This window comes from Triturus cristatus, chromosome 7 (genome assembly GCF_964204655.1).
Source record: "Triturus cristatus chromosome 7, aTriCri1.1, whole genome shotgun sequence".
Taxonomy (NCBI): Eukaryota; Metazoa; Chordata; class Amphibia; order Caudata; family Salamandridae; genus Triturus; species Triturus cristatus.
In genome coordinates this window covers 1002059816-1002073766 of record NC_140590.1, presented here as the reverse complement: position 1 = coordinate 1002073766, position 13951 = coordinate 1002059816, and the positions used below count along the sequence as shown (strand labels likewise).

Here is a 13951-nt window from a genome sequence, read left to right as displayed (position 1 = left end):
AACCATTCCTACAGCTACACCGTAACAAAGTGGTTCTTAGAACAAATCCTGAATTCCTACCAAAAGTCATTTCTCCGTTCCATCTTAACCAATCAGTCGAGCTACCAGTGTTCTTCCCAAATCCAGACTCTGTAGCTGAAAGAGCTCTTCATACCTTAGACGTTAAAAGAGCCCTGCTTTATTACATTGATAGAACCAAATCTTTTCGCAAAACCAAATTGTTTGTTGCTTTCTCTCCACCACATAAAGGCAACCCCATTTCCAAATCCGGAATAGCCAGGTGGATAGTTAAATGTATCCAAATATGCTACCACAAGGCTAAACGCACTCTAACAGTTCCCCCTAGAGCGCATTCCACACGCAAAATAGGGGCTTCCATGGCATTCTTAGGAAACATTCCCTTAGAAGATATTTGTAAGGCAGCCACATGGTCTACAGCACACACCTTCACTAAACACTACTGTGTTGACGTGCAAGCGAAACAACAAGCTTCTGTGGGTCAGGCTGTCCTTAAAACTTTATTCCAAACTGCTGCAACTGATACAGGTGACCACTGCTAGGGGAGACACTGCTGTATGGTCTATCCTAAGTGTGTGATCTGCAGCTCATATGCCTCGAACGGAATATGCTACTTACCAGTATGCATCTGTTCTTGGCATGTAGAGCTGCAGAGCCACACACGCCCACCCACCTCCCCGGGACCCGTATCTGTTCCAGCATCGTCTTACTTAGACATTACACATGGACATCCTTTCTTTATTTTTACAAACTCCATCATTTCCCATACATGGCGAAAAACAATCTGAGGTTGGAGTGGATGCCCATGCGCACTGTAGTCCAAGGGAGGAGTCACCTATCTCGTGACCAAAGACTTCTTCCGAAGACAACAACAACCTGCAAGCATCCGAGCCCAACACCAGATGGCGATCGCCTATCCTAAGTGTGTGGCTCTGCAGCTCTACATGACAAGAACAGATGCATACTGGTAAGTAGCATATTCCTTTTTTGGTCTCGCCTGGCTATCGCGTAAGCGATCGCACAGAGAGACTTATGTAGGGGCTTCCGAAAATGCTCCCAAAGGCTTCCCAGGCGGATCGGGTGGCGGTTATGCGCACAACCACACGCATTCCATTTGCCACCAGCTACTTCCTGCGCGTGCGCCGCCTCACGCATTCAGAGAGATTTAGTAAGGGGCACAAGACCTTAGGAATGCGGTTTATGGCCAGTGCATGTGAGGCATTCAAGTGCGAAGCTGGCATCTGGCATCGGACTTGACAGCAGCAGACTGCTTTCGCCAGTGCGCGCTCGGCCTCACTTCCTGCATCCCCTCTTACAACAATTAACTTTCGTTATGACTCACACCCCATATGCTCGTTCCCTCCCACCCTTCCTTTGATGTCCGCTTTTCTTGTTGTTTACAAACCACGCCACACACTGCTGCACGCCACACACTGCTGCACGCCACACACTGCTGCATGCCGCACACTGCTGCACGCCGCACACTAACGCAAGCCACACACTGCTGCGCACACTGCTGCATTACACACTGTTGCATTACACACTGCTGCACGCCGCACACTGCTGCACGCCGCACACTGCTGCACGCCTCACACTACTACACAAAACACTGCTGCATGCCTCACACTGCTGCACACCTCACACTGCTGCACGCCACACACTGCTGCACGCCACACTGCTGCACGCCTCACACTGCTGCACGCCTCACACTGCTGCACGCCGCACACTGCTGCACGCCGCACACTGCTGCACGCCGCACACTGCTACATGCCACACACTGCTGCATGCCGCTGCACGCCACACACTGCTGCACGCCACACACTGCTGCACACCACACACTGCTGCATGCCGCACACTGCTGCACGCCGCACACTTCTGCACGCCGCACACTGCTGCACACCGCACACTGCTACACGAAAGCCTGCTGCACGCCACACACTGCTGCACACCACACACTGCTGCACGCCACACACTGCTGCACACTGCTGCTTTACTCACTGCTGCATGCTGCACAACACTGCTGCACGCAGCACACTGCTGCACGCCACTGCATGCCACACAGTGCTGCATGCCTCACACTGCTAAACGAAACACTGCTGCACGTCACACACTGCTGCACGCCGCACACTGCTGCACGTCTCACACTGCTGCACGCCTCACACTGCTGCATGCCACACACTGCTGCACGCTGCACAGTGCTGCGCGCCGCACACTGCTGCACTCCACACACAGCTTTTATGCGAGTTTATGCTACTGACATTGTAAATGACAATGCTTTTTATTTGTTTTAAAACCAAAACATAAATAAAAGGCATTGTAATTTTACAATGCCAATAGCTCAAACTCTTATAAATGCGAGACCTATTGCATTGCAAATGCTTGTTTACTTTCCAGACAATCCTGCTCTGGCTTTACCTCTCGCATCCCGCCCAAATCTGCACTGTCAATCACACGGAGTGTGTGGGCATGACCAGCCACCGCTTTGATCCTGGACATAAGGTGCGCTGCACGAGAGTGGAAGTCCACAATTTCAGGGCTGAGGTCTGTATAAGAGCGCAAGTGTACCCGCAAACCAAACAAACACATTTTTATTAGGTACTTCATGACGAGCCGCACCAGCTTGTCTGTCAGTCCCACAATCCCCCTATTTATTGATAAGTCAGGAACTGTCCTGTTTCGGATGTCAGAGGTTGTTCCGGCTCTGATCTCGGACACTTTTAGCTGATGTCCCGGCCCCAACAGGGCTGCCGGCTTGAAAAATGTATTGTTTGGTGTGCAGGTACACTAGCGTTCTTATACAGACCTCGGGCCTGAAATTATGGACTTCCACTCTCGCGCAGCGCACCTTATGTCCAGGATCAAAGGACTGGCTGGTCATGACAGTGCAGATCTGGGCGAGATGTAGGGGGCAACGCCAGAGCAGGATCGCCTGGAAAGGAAAAAAAAGTTTTACCGAGTGTGTGTGTCGCAAGATTCTCAACGACCAGCCAGATCGCCGATAAGATCACAAAACAGGTGATAAGGCGCGTTTGCAGCAGGAAACTAACACCTGGTCTGACCTGTTGTAAAGTCAGACGACAACCGGCACCAGACAAGGGAGCACAGCCCAGAGCCAGAACAACAGATGCCATGGAGCAACACTGAACATGCAGCCCGGAGCCCCAATTGGGCAACAACGCCCATAGCCACCCTACCCCGGGCACCCCATCCCCCTTTGGACAATGATATTGCACATCAACACCACGAAATCATGAACCACACAATTCGCCTGTAGTCCCACAATCACAACACCTAACATACATGTGTGGTCAGAAAAAGGAGAATCATACATTCATCTTAGAATATTCAAATAATCAGACTATCATAGAACAAACCCAAAACAACAATTTGGAAGAGTCATGTCGGGTCTTCTCAGGACATTCTGTAAGTCACAGCCTGCAAGACAAAAACCTAAAAAACCTAGATAAGAAGGTGTGTCATGCGCTCATCAAAGTACAGAGAGAGAGAGCGAAAAAGAGAGAGATAAAGAGAGAAAGAGAGGGAGAGAGAAAGAGAGGGAGAGAGCGAGAGGGAGATAGAAAGAGAGGGAGAGAGCAAGAGGGAGAGAGAAAGAGAGTGAGAGAGAGAGAGGGAGAGAGAAAGAGAGGGAGAGAGCGAGAGAAAGAAGGAGAGAGAGAGTGCAGACACTGCAGACTCAGGCCTCACTGCTCACCTGCTGCCACCGGTGTGTCTCCAACCACGTGCCGGTACACACTGCAGTCCCCCAGGTCCCTCATCTGAAACAGTTTCCAGAAACATGAATGGCAGAGTCCATACAGTAGCACATGCTATCATCGCTTGCCCGCCCCTGCGCACACAGGCAGATGCACCCCAGCCCCTCCCGCCGCCCAGCAGTGATTGTCCGCCCCTGCGCAACCAGGCCTCACTGCTCACCTTCCGCCACCGGCGCATCTCCAAGAGGGACCACCAAATGCCGGTGTGAGCTCAATGGCCGGGGCCTGCGACCATGGCACCCTCCACATCATGCAGCTCCGCACTGCGGACCACCAGGTCACACACTTGATTCTGGGTCTTGATTTTGCTATGGCAGAGAACATATCTGTGCACACAGCATCATCGCAGGCTGCACACCCGCTCAGAACTTAAGGTGCCCCTACCTCAGTGCACCGAAAGACACCGTCCCGTGGCGGTGTGCCTGTGCCTGCCGCAGTGTGTCTGGTGACACCAAGGTGCCGATTACGATCCGGTAAAAACCGGGTACGAACCGTCGGTCGGAGAGTTTTCTCCGTCCGACTCGTACCCGGTCGGAAAACTTCACAAACATGGAATTACGATTCGCACGGAAACACCATTTCCGTACGAATCGTAAAAAACACCGACCGACGAAAATATACGTACAAATGTGATCCGGGAATGCTGCGACGTGACGTCGGGACGCTGTCAGGCAGCGTTTCACGACCCAGGAAGTACGATTCGGACCGACAGCAGTCCGGACGGCGATATTTTCACGGGACCCAAAAAGTGCCGGAAAAGCGAAGTACGGCGCGAAACGACCAGAGTAGGTGGCCCGGTACGCGCCGTACCCCCCCGCCCCCGTACGTACGCGCCGACCCCCCCAGCCCCCGTATGTACGCGCGTCCCCCCCCGCCCCCGTACGTACGCGTCGACCCCCCCAGCCTCCGTATGTACGCGCCGTCCCCCCCACCCCCGTACGTGCGCGCCGACCCCCCCAGCCCCCGTACGTTCGAGTCGTACCCCCACCCGTGTATGTACGGTGCGTACCCCCACCCGTGTATGTACACCCGTGTACGTGTCGTACCCCCGTGTATGTACACCCGTGTACGTTCGAGTCGTACCCCCACCCGTGTATGTACACCCATGTACGTGTCATACCCCCACCCATGTATGTACACCCGTGTACATGTCGTACCCCCGTGTATGTACACCTGTGTACGTTCGAGTCGTACCCCCGTGTATGTACACCCGTGTACGTGTCGTACCCCCCGTGTATGTACACCCGTGTACGTTCGAGTCGTACCCCCACCCGTGTATGTACACCCGTGTACGTGTCGTCCCCCCACCCGTGTATGTACACCCGTGTACGTGTCGTACCCCCGTGTATGTACACCCGTGTACGTGTCGTACCCCCCGTGTATGTACACCCGTGTACGTTCGAGTCGTACACCCACCCGTGTATGTACACCCGTGTACATGTCATACCCCCACCCGTGTATGTACACCCGTGTACGTGTCGTACCCCCCGTGTATGTACACCTGTGTACGTGTCGTACCCCCCGTGTACGTTCGAGTCGTACCCCCACCCGTGTATGTACGGTGCGTACCCCCAGCGCTATGCGGGGGTACGACACGTACACAGGTGTACATACACGGGGGTACGACACGTACACGGGTGTACATACACGGGTGGGGGTACGACACGTACACGGGTGTACATACACGGGTGGGGGTACGCACGGTACATACACGGGTGGGGGTACGACTCGAACGTACGGGGGCTGGGGGGGTACGACACGAACGTATGGGGGCTTGGGGGGGTCGGCGCGTACGTACGGGGGCTGGGGGGGGTCGGCGCGTATGCGGGCACATGTCTCCATGGTTGCTATGGGAGTTCGGTGCGGACGGTGTTTTTTCCATACGGTTGTAACATCGGACGCACAGGATGGATCGTGATTCCGCGGTCGGACTTCACTTTTCACATTTGTACGGTAAATCGTCCGAGGACGTGTCGGACACATTTTCCGACCCGAGGACGTGTGGGGAATGATTCCCAATGCGATTCGTATGGACTTTTTCCCATGCGAATCGTACTTGGCAGTTTGTACGGCACTTGTACGATTCGTACGGTAAAAAGACCGGATACGAGTTTTGTTTTTAAAAGAACTTACTTATTTTGCCTGTTACACAGCTGCAGTCTGCAGGATCCCTTCCGCGCAGCATAACGAGCGCTGATTAGGGCGAAACTGACGACCTTTCGTGACCGCCATTCCCCACGCCCTGACTGGGAGACGCCCACTCCGAGGCTACGCCCTCTCCCTTCGTCACATCTTCATAAATATGTGTATGTACCGGAAGCGCAGCGGACGAGCGCAGCGGGCGCGCCGACTGCGCGCCGAAGGCGCGCCAAAGGCAAGCTCGTCTGCGCTCGTCCGCGATCAGGACGCGACCGGGACCGGTCTTCCTTCCCGCCCCCTTAGCCACATTACTGCAACATACTCCTGGACTGAGCTGATGTCTGTGAGACCCCCACAGTGTGAGACCTGCCCGCTTTCTATCTCAGACGCTCGGAGCCAGGTTTACTCTTGCCCTGTCTGTAATTTCACTCTTCCGGCTTCAGATCATAGTACCAACACAATACACTCACTGAACTCTCCCTCCACTTATGGAGCCCAGTCCTCCCTGACCCTCAGAGCTGCGCTGATTAACTGTCACTCACTGAGCAAACATGCCATTGACATCTGGCAGTCCCTTCGGGACAACAACTGGGACTTGCTCTTTTTAACTGAAACATGGTTGAACGACACCACGAATCCCGTAATCACCCTGGCCTTACCGGAGGGCTACAGTATTGTTTGTGCCAATAGACCTAATAAAATACAGGGAGGCGGGATTGCTCTAATCCATAATTCCAAATGGTCGGTTACCCTCCCTCCATTCAATCAAATTGAATGTATAGAGGGTATGCCTTTCGTTGTTCAAATCTCCCCCTCCTTCTCCTGCTCTGGAATTCTCATCTACCGCCCCCCCACTCCAATACCTCTTACTTACCTGCTTTAGCTGACTATGTTACTCAGCTTAGCACACGATATGCTAACTTTACCGCTTTGGGAGACTTCAATCTCCATGTTGATAACGAGTCTTGCTCGCACAGCAAGCTCTTCATCTCTACGCTTGCAGCCTGCAACCTAGCTCAAATAATATCTTTACCTACGCATAAAGCGGGTCATACTCTGGACCTGATCTGCTCCAACCTACCATCTATTCGGGTGACTCCCCCTACCCCGGTCATTTGGTCGGACCATTTCCTTATCCCTTTTGAGATCGACATTTCTTGTCACATTAGACCCGTTATCATTCCCAAATCAATTGGAAGAAATTGGAGCCGCATCACCTCTGAAACGCTCCGGGAATATTTAAAAAATACTCAACCCTGCCCGTCTCTTGACCCGGATCTACAGATTGACCACCTGGACACATGGCTTAGTCAGGCCTTAGATGCTCTGGCCCCCCTTAAAACCATCAAAACTTATAGGGCTGTACCTTCGGCACCCTGGTACTCTGATGAGCTTAGGCAGAAAAAGGCCTCCTGCAAATCTCTTGAACGCCTCTGGAGACAGAACTATACCATCGACAGCAAAATCTCCTATAAATTAGCCCTTAAAGAATATAGGAGACTGATTGAGAAGCACAAACGACACTTTCTGGCCTCCAGAATCACGCTCGCCAGTAATGGCGCTAGGGAGATTTTTAATATAGTCAGATCCTTCACAGACCCCCACGTGCTGACTCGGACTCAGCCTGCTTCACAATCATTATGTGATAAACTTTCCAAATTTTTTGAGGATAAAATAGAAATTATATATTCCTCTTTCCCCACCCTCGACACAATAGGTTGGGAAGAAAAGCCCACCACTCTCTCGCCACCACTGCCTATCTTATCCGATTTTGCAGCCGTCTCCGAAGCCGAATCTATGGCTGAACTACTCAATTGTAAATCAGGTTCGCCTAATGATCCCTGGCCAGCCAAGCAGTACAAAAAACTTGCCCCTCTACTTAATCCTTATCTGAACCATATTTGGAATAGCTCTCTCAGACTGGGCTATTTTCCTGCTAAATGGAAACATGCCTCGTTGGTCCCTATCCTTAAGAAGTCCAACCTGGATCCCGACCAACCTAATAACTACAGACCCATTTCCCTCTTGCCTGCACCAGCAAAAATCCTGGAGAAACTGGTGCACTCTCAGTTGGCGAACTATATTGAATCCAATGGACTTCTCCATGATTCCCAGCATGGCTTCAGGTCGGGCCACAGCACGGAGTCTGCCCTTATTGAAATGGCGGACTCGGTGAGGTGGACGCTTGACCAGGGGTCGAGGGCGGTGCTAGTGCTGTTGGATTTATCAGCAGCATTCGACACCGTCTCTCACAAGATCCTGCTGAGTAGGCTCGAGGACTTGGGTGTGGGAGGTGTTGTGCTGAAATGGCTCACATCCTATCTTTCGGACCGCACACAGCAGGTTTTCACCCCTCCCTATACCTCCCCTGCCAGATCACTTAAATGGGGAGTTCCCCAGGGTTCTTCCCTGAGTCCGCTCCTTTTTAATATTTATTTCACCCCTTTGGCTAAGCTGATCGCTCAGACAGGGATTAAATCCACCTCCTATGCTGACGATATTCAGCTTCTTTTTACTTTTGACACCCCCTCTGCTTCTGCCTTTGATCCGCTGAAATCCTGCCTCAGGGACATTTCTAGTTGGATGGACGCTAACTCCCTCCGACTCAACGCAGGAAAAACGGAGATCCTGTTTTTTAACTCTCCATCTCCTTTGGACTCTAGCCTTTGGTGGCCAGACGATCTAAGTCAAGCCCCTACCCCTAAAGACTCAGTGAAAAACTTAGGGGTACGTTGGGATAACCATCTTAGTTTCAGTAATCAGGTACAGACAGTGGCTGCTTCCTGTTTCGCTAAAATCAGGACCATTAAACGCCTTATTAACTACCTGCCGGCGGATTGCCGTAAAACTGTAATCCAGGCATTGATAATTTCCCATCTCGATTACGCTAATGCCCTCTACCTTGGTATCTCAGCAGGCCTGTGTCATAAACTTCAGACAGTCCAAAATGCTGCCGCTCGGCTTGTAGAGAGAATTCCTGCTAGACACCATGTCTCTCCACTTTTACGCAAACTGCACTGGTTACCCATTGCTAAAAGAAGTGTCTTCAAAGCAATGTCGCTGGCCTTCCGAGCCTCAAAAGGCACCGGATCGGCTCACCTGAAAAACATCTTGCGTCCGTATGCCCACTCCAGGACATTGCGCTCCAACTCCCTATTCTTCTTGCACACTCCACGATTTAAACGAGTTCGTGCAGGTGGAAAAACCTTTGAGGTCTGAGCCTCTCAGTGCTGGAACAAGCTCCCGCTAGCTCTACGTACCAGCCAATCAGAATCAGCATTTCGTAAACTGCTGAAGACACACCTTTTCTCCTCCTAGACAGGTCCTCCATCTCTGGCTCTCCTTTCCCAGAGTTCTCAGCGCCGGGACGCCCCGTTGGGGCAGCTGTGCGCTTTATAAAATACACAAATAAATACGGGGAATTTTTTTACCGGATCGTAATCGGCACCCAAGTCTGTGCACTGCAAGCCACGGACCCTTTATGATTGAGTCTCGTGGTGCGGACGCCATCATGTCACCCCCGGCACTGGGCAATGTGCTGTGCCTGGGCCCTAGGCCATCAGGCATGAATGATAAACACACAGAGACACCCAGTTACAGAGTGGAAATGGCGTCCAGCACATGCGCCAGGCCCTTTTTATTGGCAGGGTCACGTGTCCTCTGACGGCTGTGCTGGATGGGTGTGGTGTGGGTGTAAACCAGCTGTGAGGGAGTGGCTGTGGCAAACTAACAACTAAACCTGTGAGCAGCAGATCTCTACAGGGTAGACCTGGGACCTGCAGCATTGTCGTCCCCTCCTGTGAGCGTAAGCGGAGTAGGATGGCCTGGCATAGGCCATTCCAGCGTAAGGGTGTGAACAATGTCCCCCGGGCTCTGGGCGTGGTTCCGTTCTGGGCTGGACAAGGAAGTAACTAATGCATGTGTCTCCATTCTAGTGTCAGCGCCACCCGGACCGCAATCGGCAATGCGTCACCCTGTGACTCAAGTCCCACAACATGAGCAACATGGACGTAAGGAGAAATCATTGACCCGACATTCATCCATACCTCCACACTTGCAAGATCATAGACATGACACATCGGTGTGAAAATGAATGTTTAATGCACATTCAGTGGAGTGTTGTAGCTGGAGCAGTACAGGGCCATGCAAACCCCACCTTGCATTGTTGGCCCGTGGAGGGCCAGCCAGAGTCCTTCAGGGAATGACAAGTACATCAGAGTTCAGTCCGCAGTCTGATAGCTGTGTCATTGGCGACCAAATAGAATATGACAGTCCATGTCGAGGTCCAAAGTGAGTGTCGCAGAGTGCATCGGGGGACAGTGGAAGGTGATGATGCAGAGGGCAGAACAAAGCAGAAACAGGCCATATGGCGGAGATGCATGTTAGTGCGTCCTTCTGACCATGGAGGCAGATTCATCCGCATCTTCATCCTCTGCTGTTGTATGTGCCTCACATGTGGGTGGTGGTGTTCTGTCTCCAGCACTGTGTGGCAGTGACACCTCAGGGGCCGGAGGTGGAATGTCCGCCGAACTGTGTGGCACTGACACATCAGGGGCCAGAGATGTGGATGAAGTGGTAGCAGCGGCATGCATCAGCGCCAGGCCATGTGGCAGCAATGCCATGAGGATGGTCTTAAGGGCACTGAGGGACCCAGCTACCTCTCGCTGGTGTGCAGCCGTGGCAGCCGCTCTTTCCGCCCGCGTCTGCTCTATGTTCTCCATGAGCCTCCGCATGAGTCCCAACTCCTGGGCGAGCTCGCTGGAGCCACTCTGACTGGACAGACGTTCTTGTCTCAGAGTCAGGACTCTGGCGATGTCAGCCATGGTCCGTTGGAGATCATAGAGCGGACTGTGGGTGTCCGTTAGGGACTGTGAGTAGTCCCTGATGGGAATTAGACACCCACGTATGGCATCTAGTTTGTCTGCCATGCGGTTGAACCCCTCCTGCACCTGTTCAGCCAGCTTCTCCTGGCACCCCAACACACGGCGTCGGAAGGCCATGTGTTTGTCGTGGGGGTCCTGGGAGGCAACCATGGTGATGGGTGCTGCCTGCTGTGTGTTCTGTGCAGGGGGTGGGTTCTGCTCGTAGCAGCTGGGCTGCTCTGCTCCTGGAGGTGGGGTGCAGAGGCTCTCCATGAGCTGTTGGAGGGCGTCGGAGTCAAAGGTGTGGTGGTCCTCTTCGTCATCGGAGAAGAGAGGTTTGGGCTACTCTACAGGTGTTGGATTTCCCCCTATACAACGAGGGGAACCCCTGTAACATGAATGGAGGTAGAGATTCAGGGGAAAAGGCAAAATGAATACAAAGAGAGGGTCTCTACCTATAATTTTCTAAACGTACAATGTATCGTTTTTAAATAGATCAACACTAGGACTAAGACAAAGGGAAGAAACAAACTATTAAATCAGAACATAATCAGAAAACAAATTAATAAATATAATAATATTTTTTAATTTTTTGAATTAAATCAATTTCAAACAAATGAATTCAGTACATAAACTGATGAATAATTAATACAAAAGAGTTTTCAGAATAACAATGAAAGTACTAAGCAAGGTCCCAGGCGTACTCAAATACTCAATGACTTACACATTCATACCGGGATCAATCCACAACATCAGCACTCAAAACACACTTTCACATATAAAAAGAATACTCAATTAATGAACAGGGCTCAATATGTACACAAAATCATATGAACATTCAAAATCGTATTAGGCGACATATGTTCAAATTTGAGGAATTGGAACTTGGGTGGGCCACATGTAGACGCCTACATGTGTGTTTGAGTGCTGACAACATCACGGATGTGTGTTTGTACTTGTACATCATCATCTTTCATTTCTCTGCTATACCAAATGTGATTGGCCAGTTTCTGCACACAAGCGGCACCAGTTGTGTCCTCTGTTCTGTTGTGGAAGTGTTGCGGTTTGTACCACATTGTTGTCAATGTTGCTGTGCTCTGCATGTTATATGTGTGTGCTGCATTTTGGGAGAGTCACCCCTGCAGCTCTGATTCGGATGTCCCTTATCCCTTTAATGAGGTGTGCCTTTGACTTCTGTGCTTATACAGTGCTGGGATGTTGCGGACTTGGGTACATTGGCCTCTTGGTGGGAGTTGGGACTCTGGGGCATGGTTTGTTCCCAGCTTTGCTATGTTTAATAGTGCCTGTGTGCCATTGTGGCCATCTCCCCCCATCCCCCCAGTCCCTGGCCGTTACTCACGCTGTTGCTGTTGTGTCCGGTCATGTTGAGCAGTGTCTGGTCCCCCAACTCCTGCCACCGTCTCCCCACTGATGACTGTGGACACCATTTCCTCCATCTCGTCCAGCTCCTCCTGTGGCGCTGGGCTCCCACCTCCAGTCTGCATTGCTGCCTTCCGGTTGTTTGCGAGTTCCTGCTTGATTTTGCGCTTGACATCATTCCAGCGCCTCTTGACCTCTTCCATTGTCCTCTTCAGCACTCCGACTGCATTCACCTTGTCCACTATGGTCTGCCATATTCCATTTTTAGTTGCCAGTGACACAGTAGAGGTGACGAACAGTAGTTGATGGTGTTCTATCACCTTGGTTATCAGGATCCTGTTTTCCAGCGGTCTGAACCTTTTCTTCCTACTCTTCTTGTCCTTGCCCTTCCCTGACCCCGAGGTCCCAGGCTGGTCATCCGGGGGGCTTGCGGGGTTCTGGTTGTCCTCTGCACTTGCTCCGGCTGACTTCATTGTGCTTCGCTGTTGTCAGGCTTTTGTATATATTTTATTTTTCAACTTTTATAGTGCAGTTTCCCACATGACGTGTGGGGATTGCAGGCCTGTGGCTAGTTTTCGCTGATTTTTGTATCGCGATTGGCATCATCACCGCTTCTTTCGTGTTGGTGTTTTATCATTTTTGCGGCATCGCATTGATTTTAATGCATTTATTTGACACGTTATCAAGGGTCTATCGCATGGTGCCGCCGTGTTGTGAATACCACGTTAACACAGAGTTATTCTTCCGTGATAGACTGCGATGTGAAGAGTTGCGTTAAGCTACTTTTGCGGTAGCTATCACACGTTCTTGAGAATATCCCCCTCAGAGTCATACACATGCCTCGTGGGGGTGCTTATTCCATGAACCCTCCCTCTCCTGTGCTTCCTAACCCTGTGCCTCACCAGTGGTAATTAATGAATGTGTGCTTTGTTTGTTTATGGCCTGACAAATGACTTGGAGCCTACATAAAGTGGTTTGATGAAAGCAAGGGCTTCCCAATGCCAGAAATAAAATGCAAGCCATATGTCAGGACAAACAAAAACACCAGGCCTGTTTAGAGGTGTTTTAAGGCATGTGCAAACTAGGCTCATTTCTGGCCCAGGGCCCTAAAATTTCAGGAGGGGCCCTTATAGAGCTAACTCTGTTCTGAAGCGATTTTGCCCTGATGACATTGAATAATTCTTAAACAAATTGTTTTAAATACGTTTTTTCCTTTCATTTATTTTGAATGTAGGTGGTGTGAGAGGCTATTATAGATATTTTGCAGAGAAATGTGTTTATGTTTCATGCAACAGCCATAAAAAAGCTTTCTCTTAGATCAAAACAGGACCTCACATATGAGACATGTGAGGGCATCACAGGGATTATTTGCAGTAATATTAGTTAACATTACTGATGTCATTACTGCACTTTCACAACTGCTTTATTAACCTTCTTGCTTTCCCAAAAGTGCTTGAAAATGCACCGTTTGCCCAATCTTTTTCAAAATGTTCTCGGGGGACAACCGCCCGAACCGCCCTTATGGCGGTCAAGTTCACTCGCTAGCCACCGGCCACTCATTATGAACTTTTACCCCCTCTACTTTCAAATGTCACCAGCCACCACTGCAAATATGGCCATGCCTCTCACTGCCATTTTATCTATATCCTACGTTTGTTAATTACAAACTGCATTCTAAGACGACAGCTACCACGACTTGGTCAGTACTATAAATTGGGTGTAAATGCTTGGTTCCTTTCGGGAATATCTTCTATGCCGTGGTATTTTTGTGCTATCCTG

The 13951-nt window shown here is 51.0% G+C and overlaps 1 long non-coding RNA gene across 1 annotated transcript in view; it reads left to right on the top strand.

Annotated features, from left to right (window-relative positions):
- The window catches only part of LOC146810987 (uncharacterized), a 1144084-nt gene that overhangs the window by 239496 nt on the left and 890637 nt on the right, over nt 1–13951 (top strand). The gene's annotated exons all lie outside the window — the stretch shown is intronic.